The sequence below is a fragment of the Staurois parvus genome, unplaced genomic scaffold (genome assembly GCF_062004578.1).
Source record: "Staurois parvus isolate SC_StPar_1 unplaced genomic scaffold, SC_StPar_1.0 ptg000473l, whole genome shotgun sequence".
In the NCBI taxonomy this organism is placed as follows: Eukaryota; Metazoa; Chordata; class Amphibia; order Anura; family Ranidae; genus Staurois; species Staurois parvus.
The window spans coordinates 239,927-250,000 of record NW_028318269.1 but is presented as its reverse complement, the minus strand read 5'-3'; positions in this window follow the sequence as shown (position 1 = coordinate 250,000).

The following is a 10,074-nucleotide window of genomic DNA, read 5'->3' as shown; positions in this document are numbered from 1 at the left end:
GCCTCATTAGTGCACATCAGTGAAGGAGAAAAATCACTTATTTACAAAATTCTATAACAAAAACTAAGAAAAAACTTTTTTTTTTTCAAAATTTTCAGTGGTTTTTGGTTTGCTCAAGAAAAATAAAAACCCAGACGTGATTAAATACCACCAAAATAAAGCTCTATCTGTCACAAAAAAATGATAAAAATTTCATATAGGTACAGTGTTGCATGACCGTGCAATTGTCATTCAAAATTGACAGCGCTGAAAGCGCCTGTGCAGGAAGGGGGTATAAGTGCTCTGTAGGCTTGTGGTTAAAGATGAAAAATTCCTGCAAGGCACTCCAGGGAAAATATGTTTATAGCACATCACAGTAAGGTCTTCCTTTATCTGTGTCCCACTGGGGGAGATTTACCCTAATTTCCTGCGTAAACACAACAGAAGGTGAGAGGAAAATTCTTCAAAATGAAGACAAAAAACAATATTTTTTACTTTCTGCTATAAAACATATCTAATATTAAAAAAATTTAAATCGCATTTCTTCATACATTTTGGCAAAAATGTATTCTTCTACACGTCTTTGATAAAAAAACAATCCCAATAAGTATATATTGATTGGTTTACATGAAAGTTATAGTGCCTACAAACTATGGCATATACTGAAATTTTTTTATACTACTAATGGCAGCGATCAGCAACTTATAATGGGACTGCAATAGTGCGACAGGCGATCTGACACTAACTGACTGTGGAGGGGAAATGACTAACTACCACAGACATCACCAGTGACAATAATATAGTTATCAGTGATAATACTAGACACTGTCACTGCACTAATGACATTGGCTGGAAGAGGTTAATATCTAGGGTGATTAAGGGGTTAAATGTTTGCCAAACTATGTGTAATATGCGTAAAGTGTGCTGCTTTTTACTAATGATCTCTTATAAAGCAAGGAAGAAAAACAGAGAGATCATTCCCTCTAAACATGCCCACCGACATGTCCGCACCCGCAGAGCACTCGCCACAATCTGACATTTGCGGTGATGTCACCAATTGTGCTATGTTTGGCCAAAGCAATGCTCCTGACCTGTGGTCAGGTGCATTGATTTGGCCAATCATGGCTGTCACAATGCACAGTCAAAGAGCCCGCCGAACGCCCTTACTGTTCATGTGCTTGGCAAACACACAAAGAGCCAATGTTCAAGTTGAACATACGTTCAACTCCAACATCACGCCCATCCCTACTCCAGAGTTATCTACATTGAAGAACAGACAGGCATACTCCTCTGAGGAGCACAGAGAGGATGCCTACTCATAGAGAAGGTGAACACCATTTCAGAGGCAGCCAAAGGAGGCAAGAACACCATGCTTGTGCTGGAGGTGTCAAGTTGGGCCATCTTCAGAGAAACTGCCCCAACCTTACACAGAGAAAGTCAATAAACTAGAAAACTCTGCTGCCAGGAATCAAGAAGGACAAAGGCAAAGTAGAACTACCCATCCAGTTAATGAAGATGGGGATCAAGAAGCTGATAGGTTTAAATTATAGAATTCACCAAAGAAAGACCTAAGAGTAGGCCTCAGGAGAACCTCATCCATTAATGGGAAAAGTGCAACTAGGCGGAGAGAGGATCCAGTAGTTTCTCCCTAATAGAGGTGATACAATTAGAGCACTGGTCCAGTCTCAGAGGAAGATCAAAACTACTACCAAAAAGCACCAAACTGCTAAGTGAATGGTTCAGTCTCATATTGAGGTATGGTATATTGTACTGCAGAATAAAAATTCCTTCATTACTCGTCAGTGGCCTGGCAGATTTTACCGTCAAAAGCCCACTGGGCTGTTTACAATATGTTCACCTGGTTCATGAGACAAGCCATGTGCATGGGTCTGCAGTATTTAATTGAACAATTCTGCCAATACTGTGTGGTCTTCTCAGTGTAGAAGGGTGCTGAGGCAAGAAATAAACCTTTCACTTAGCACAAGTCTGTCTGCCCCATTGGAATTACCATGGACTTTCTTACACTCAGCATATCAGAAGATAGATACCAATCATGTTCTAGTAATGGTGGATCACTTTACAATGTTTGCATTGGCAGTACCAACCTGTGACCAGACCATCAAGACAGCCACACAGAAGGTGTGAAAGCACTTTTGCCTTCCTTATGACTGTCCACAGTAGATACATTTAAACCAGGAACCCTATTTTCACTTACTAGGTATTAAGAAGTCACATACTATCCTATATGACCTATAAGGCAATGGGGTATATAAGATCTTCAAGTGCTAAAAGGCTTAGCTCTTGAAAAATTATTAAACTGAAGTAATAGCAAATTATTAAGCTGAAGTAATAGCAACAAAAAAAACAGTGCCAAATAACTAGTTGTACAAATTAACACAGAGTGCCTCCTGCGCTGCCAATGTAACACCAGATAACAAAAAACAGGAGTGGCCGCTTGCACCCAACTACAATACCAGATAGTGAAGTAAAAAAGACAGGGGTGGTGCTGTGCAAATCCTATATATAAAGGTGGATGAGATCAAAGAGAAAGGGGCCTGAGGAAGTCACATGACCCGTGATGTAACGCGTAGGACGGAGGCGTGGTGACATAATTTCCGGCGTGGACAGCAGCCGCCATCTTGCTACACCCATGCAAGTACACCTTGTATGTTCCTTGCTTGTGGGTCTGCAGACCCCATTGTTTTTTGGATCTCCTGAGAGGCTGTTTGGATGACCATCGTTAGGAGGGGGGATACCACCACCATTGGTATGGTTCCTGGATTGCTGCCAAGGGTACTGATGTGATTAGGAGTTCTCCGCTGAGCGCTACTCTGAAGTGTGTTGACCCTTAGGGGTTGCAGCGTGGAGGTGAGCGTGAATGCTAGCCAGTGCCGGATTCATGTGTTCGAGTGATCACCAGATGCTGTCACCGATCGAATGTACACGGAGTTGATTTTGGACTGTGCACTATTATTTGAGTTCACTTTCTTGGCCCATTTGTTCTATGTCCAATATTGTGTTATCTGTTTATTCACTCACTATTTTGAAACACTCACTTCATTATTTATCACATTGTGGTTTATGTCATTGTGTATTTGTTTTTTGATGATTTCATTGTATTTATGATCGTGTGTATGATTTATTTTTATTTTTTATATATTTTTTGTTTATTCACATAAGTGAGGTTGAGTTTTGATACACCTCTTTAATCTCATCCACTTTTATATATAGGATTAACGCAGCACCATCCCTGTCTGTTCTAGTTGTACAAATTATAAGCAGCTGCCCAAATGTGTGTGTATACACAATGCAATTTTTTCTATAATATGAAAAGCAGTGCTGAATGTACCTCCAAAAATAAAAAGCTAAGTAATATAAGTGTGTCAATATAAACATACAATATCTCCCAGAAGTAAAAAATGCACCAGTATAACTATTGCAATATCTCCCAAAAAATAAATCTAAAATTTAAATACCAATCATACAAAAATGCAACAATGTGAATATGCAATAATTCCCAAGTAAAAACCAAATCACATAATGCAATGCATGGGAAATTCATGAATATAAAGTGTAAATAATTAAAGTGCCAAAACAAGTGTCCATATACTGTGTATGACAAATGTATCCACAATTTCGGATGTGCTTCACTTGAACCTTGAATTCATGTTCACTTAAATGAATAAAAATAAATAAATACGTATAAATACAATATGCTCCACCCAAAACTTAAGTTTTAAGTGTGCTCCACACCAGCTCAGAATTGCATTAAGGGTCTTATTCACAGTGAAAAAAGTGATTGTGCTGTTGTGGACCCCCCTTGGAGAGCTCTCACCAAAATTAATGGACCTTAAATTAATAATTAACAAAGCACATGAATTCAACATACAGGTGAAACTCGAAAAATTAGAATATCGTGCAAAAGTTCATTTATTTCAGAAATGCAACTTAAAAGGTGAAACTAATATATGAGATAGACTCATTACATGCAAAGCAAGAGAGTTCAAGCCGTGATTTGTCATAATTGTGATGATTATGGCTTACAGCTCATGAAAACCCCAAATCCACAATCTCAGAAAATTAGAATATTACATGCAATCAATAAAACAAGGATTGTACATAGAACAATATCGGACCTCTGAAAAGTATAAGCATGCATATGTACTCAGTACTTGGTTTGGGCCCCTTTTGCAGCAATTACTGCCTCAATGCGCCGTGGCATGGAAGCTATCAGCCTATGGCACTGCTGAGGTGTTATGGAAGACCAGGATGCTTCAATAGCGGCCTTCAGCTCTTCTGCATTGTTCGGTCTCATGTCTCTCATCTCTCTCTTGGCAATGCCCCATAGATTCTCTATGGGGTTCAGGTCAGGTGAGTTTGCTGGCCAATCAAGCACAGTAATCCCACGGTCATTGAATTGGGTTTTGGTGCTTTTGGCAGTGTAGGAAGGTGCCAAGTCCTGCTGGAAAATGAAGTCAGCATCTCCATAAAGCTCATCTGCGGAAGGAAGCATGAAGTGCTCCAAAATCTCCTGGTAGACGGCTGCGTTGACCCTGGACTTAATGAAGCACAGTGGACCAACACCAGCAGATGACATGGCTCTCCAAAAAAACACAGAATGTGGAATTTTCACACTGGACTTCAAGCATCTTGCAGTGTGTGCCTCTCCATTCTTCCTCCATACTCTGGGTCCTTGGTTTCCAAATGAGATGCAAAAGTTGCTCTCATCAGAAAAGAGGACTTTGGACCACAGAGCAACAGGCCAGGTCTGTTTTTCTTTAGCCCAGGTAAGACGCTTCTGACATTTTTTGTTGTTCAGGAGCGGCTTGACAAGAGGAATACGACATTTGAAGCCCATGACCAGGATCCGTCTGTGTGTGGTGGCTCTTGATGCACTGACTCCAGCCTCAGTTCACTCCTTGTGAAAGTCCCCAACACTTTTGAATGGCCTTTTCCTGACAATCCTCTCCAGGCTGTGGTCATCCCTGCTGCTTGTGCACTTTTTTCTTCCACACTTTTCCCTTCCACATAACTTTCTATTAATGTGCTTTGATGCAGCACTTTGGGAACATCCATCTTCTTTTGCAATTATCTTTTGAGGCTTTCCCTCATTATGGAGGGTGTCAATGATGGTTTTCTGCACAACTGTCAGGTCAGCAGTCTTTCCCATGATTGTGATTCCTACTGAACCAGCCTGAGAGACCATTTAAAGGCTCAGGAACCCTTTGCAGGTGTTATGGCTTAATTAGCTGATTAGAGTGGGACACTTTGAGCCTAGAATATTGCACCTTTTCACAATATTCTAATTTTCTGAGATTGTGGATTTGGGGTTTTCATGAGCTGTAAGCCATAATCATCACAATTATGACAAATCACAGCTTGAACTATCTTGCTTTGCATTTAATGAGTCTATCTCATAACTTAGTTTCACCTTTTAAGTTGCATTACTGAAATAAATGAACTTTTGCATGATATTCTAATTTTTCGAGTTTCACCTGTATGTAAAATACCTTTCCTGGGGCCACGCAGTCTACCATGGTATGTTTAGCCATGCTCTCAGTGCCTATGGGCCTTAGTGCCTGAAGAAGAACCTGAACACATTCTGATGTTCTGAATTCAGAAGTGATTTCTCCCTGAAGTACAACATATTGTTAAAAAAAACAGTCATGGGTGGAGTAAGAAGAATTGGAAGCATCAGACTTTGACAGCCTACAATATCTGGAGGTAAAGAATTCAAGAAAAACTTGGATACCTACACCAGCAACTCTTTAACCTCATTGTGAGCCCAAAGAAAGGTCCATAAAGGGGTTTTAGAAGAACTTGTCCAAGTTCATGAGCCACAAATGTCTCTGCCACCAGAGGTTCAATGATGGCTGCCTCCTGTGCTGTCAATATTATTCCCAAGACTCCCAGGAGAAATTATGGATCCTGATAATCTTACACAGCCCAGTGGTCACCCAGTTCAAGTCCATGCCCTGGCCGTGCAGCCCTCTGAAACACCATCCACTGTCGTGTCTGAAGACAGAGATGTGTTGCCTCTTGTCCCAGAAGTTGGAAATGAGACTCAACCCCTGGGGAGCTCTCAGAGACTAACTGATTGAACTGTGACTCCCTGTGCACTTTGTGTAGGATGAATTTAAATAGTTTGCAAGCTTGCCAGGGGCAGCAAGTTCAAGTGAGGTGTAGTATAGTGAAGTGCCCATTTACTCACCAAACTCGTCCCTTTAACTCCATCTTACACAACTCTGTGGGTTCCTGGACATGCTCAGGGAGAATACATTCCTTAAATAAAATTAAACATAACACACAGCTTCCCTCCCTGCACTACTATAAGTAATTATGATATTTAAACTTGGTTTAAAAGGTTCATAGCCCTAGGGAAAAAAACTACTCTTCCATCTGGTGGTATGACAACTAATACTTCTATAATAGCTGCCTGAAGGCAACACATTAAACAAGCTACAATTTGAATGACTATTATCTAGCAAAATGTTATTAGCTCTGCAAAGACACCTCCTCTCTTCAATATCTTTAGTACGGGGCATCTCGATGTCTGTAATGTCCAGTGCAGTTTTTAGCACCACTACATGACTTTACCGTCCTGAGCCATGCACATACCCTGCCACACTAGGACATGATGGGGTTTATTTACTAAAGCTGGAGAGTGCAAAATCAGACTCACTTCTGCATAGAAACCAATCAGCTTCCAGGTTTCATTGCCAAAGCTTCATTGAACAAGCTGAGGTTAGAAGCTGATTGGTTTCTATGCAGAAGGGAGTCTGATTTTGGACTCTCCAGCTTTAGTAAATAAACCCCGATGTGTCACAATATTGTATTCTCTTCTGCACCATTATAGTAGGTGAGGACTACTTAAGAGTTCTCAGAAAGTACAGCCATTGTTGTGCCTTCCCTACCATCCTTTAAAAATCTTGTGTAACATCTGTTCCCAAAAATCTAGAATGAACTATAGGCCATCTGTGTCCCATTGCAGAGATTTTCCTTCACTTCCTGTCCCATAACCAAACAGGAAGTGAGAGGAAATCAATACAAATTAAGGGAATTCCTTGGTGACCCCCACGTCACCAGAACTAGTGTTTCCATTGGAAGATTTCCCCTCTATTACTTTTCTGTTGACCCAAAAGTTGAGATTTTCTTTTATGTTCACTTTCAATAATAATGGTAAACAAGGCAAATAGAGAGGATGAATCTCCTTAAAGGGGGCACAGACAGCAATAAGAACAGACAAGCGTTCTAATCCCTCAGCACTCTATCCAAAACCACATCTAGAGATCATCTGTCTTGAAACAGGCGCTGTGGCACACCAGAAGCAACGTAACCAAGGCCCTGAGCTGAAACCAGAAGCAAGCTACAGGAAGCCGGGATGGACTGCAAACAATCAGGGTGCCATGACAACACATTTTGTGCGCATGCGCTTTGTCAAGTCATGACTTGCTTCTGGTTTCCCCTCAGCACCCTGGTTATTTCATTTCCGAAGCGCTGCATTGAGACAGACAATCTCCAGACCAGTGGACATGGTCCTTTCCTTGCGCTGGCAACTGTGACGTCTTTGCCCAACGGTCAATAAGGAATGGTAGATTTTTCACCACAGCCACAGAGTCTGGTAATTGGTACTACCTACAGCCAATATCTTCTGATTTTATATTTGTCTCTATGGTTTGGAATAAACTATTAATGTAGCCTATGGGGCAGTGATTGAATGACCTTCTTATAGTGGATTGTTTAAGGAACTTCCATCTGGACAATACCTCTACCAGATTTCCTGAGCGCTCTTTTTTTAATTTTATATGTTGTCATCACACCAAGTATTCCAAACAGCTGCTGGGGACTAGTTTTAGATAATACATAGTCACGCCAAGTATTTTAGACTTGAGATTTTTTGTTGGTGTTGTGCATCATTATTCGTTATCCCTCCAATAATGGCGGTCATCTGCAAACTGGATGACTTAGTTCCCTTGGGGGACACAGTCATAAGTATACAAAGAAAATTATAATGGATCCTGCATGCAGCCCTGGGAGGCACGTGTATAAAGAAACCTTGCAGAGGAGGGCCAGTCATCAATTATGTGGTCTATTTGTAAGAAAATTCAATGTCCGTTACAGAGATTAGTGCTCAAGCCTAAAAATTCAAGCTTACGAACAAGCTTCATAGGTGTAATTGCGTTGATGGCTGAACTAAAATCAACAAACATCATTCGCACATAACTTTGGTATTCTGAAGATATGCGATGATTGTATGGAACACGGTTTTCCTTTTTTCTAGATAACCTGTCACATGTCCATGGTGTTACTTGCCCTAAAATGATATTAAAGCCATGTTTGTTTGTAAAATAAGTTTCTTATAGCAGGAATTATACACTATTGTCTTTTTTTAAAATTTTTCTCCTCTGTGCCTGCTCCTCATACTTTCCCCTGGCCACTTTGGCCAACTTCAGGTATGTGGGTGCCTCCTGTGCCTGCCGAGACCTCTACAATCTCTGTATCTTTCACGCTGACTGTGCATTGCTGGGAGTGGATGCACAAAAGCTTGTAGTTCAATATGGAGCGTGCACAAATTGGAGACTTTGGCAAGATTCCATGCGTCCTGGCAAGTACAAGGGGCACACACAGATCTGAAGTCAGGCAGTGCAGTAGAATATGAGGAGCAAGCACTGAGGAGAAAAAAAAAAGAGTATGTAAGTCCTTCTATCATCATCCAAGGTTTTTGATTGGGAAATTATTTTATTGTTTAATAGTCACCACATCCTCAACACATTTTCTAAGATAAACTGTAACCACAGATGCATGTTGTTCTCAATTAATTTGATTTTCCAGTGTAGCGACGTCTCTAAGCATATGCCCGTCAGTATGTTCAAAACAGTCCTGCAAAGCAGCTATGGCACTATCTGACCAAATCTTCACTGTTTTTAATGTCGGCTTCATCCTCTTTATAGTCTGTGAATAAGCTGGCAAAAGAAAAAGTGAAATATGATCTGATAATCCAAAGTAGAGGTGGGAAATGCTTAATATCCAACAGAAACATTTGTATAAATTTTGTCCATAGTATTTTCCCTTTTAGTAGGAATGTGAACATGCTGATGTAATTTAGGTTGAACAGTCTTCAAGACTGCTCTATTAAGATCTCTGGCCACAATACAAACACTGTCCAGATGTCCAGCTATTTGTATATTGACTGCCTCATAAATTGCCTGCATTGCATTTTTATAATTAGCATCTGGTGGAATATACACAGCAATAATAACTACATTTGGCAGAAATAAACTAGTAAAAGAAGTACACTTTGGACCAAGTCACCTCAGCCTTACCCTTAACTCAGCTCTATTCCATCCATTTTGGGGTGATTGCAGCACTTGTGTTTATGTAAAATCCTGTGTGCCCCAACAGAAAGGTTCGAAGGATGCAAGTCCAATTGTAGGACGTACAGAATGACAACTGACCCACATCCTATCTTTGATATTTTGATATTTTTTATTTGAGCTATCAAAAATAGTCAGTGCACCGTTTTTGCTTAAAAAAAAAAACACATATATAACAAAACACTTTCATTAGTATATTTACAATGGCTTGAAAAAGTATTCATACCCCTTGAAATTTTCCACATTTTGTCATGTTACAACTAAAAACGTAAATGTATTTTATTGGAATTTTAAGTGATAGAGCAACACAAAGTGACACATATTTGTGAAGTGGAAGGAAAATGATACATGGTTTTCAAAATTTTTTAAATTTCAAGGGGTATGAATACTTTTTCAAGGCACTGTAGCAAAGCATTTGGCGCAAATAAGAAAAATGTCATTGTTAAAGTTTACATACACTTAAAGTGAAGCTCCAGTCAAAATGTAAAAAAATGAAAGTCAGCAGCTAAAAAAACTGTAGCTGCTGTCTTTTAATAAAACAGACACTCACCAGTCCCTTGATCCAGCGGTGTACTCAACGCAGTTGGTTTCACAGGGCGTCCTCTCTCCCTGGCACTGGCTTCACAACCGGGTGCCCACTGCACATGCGCAAGTTGTGCTGCGACTTGTGAATGGCCCCGTAGTCTTCTGGAACCTGTCACGTGGGAGACTACAGACTACA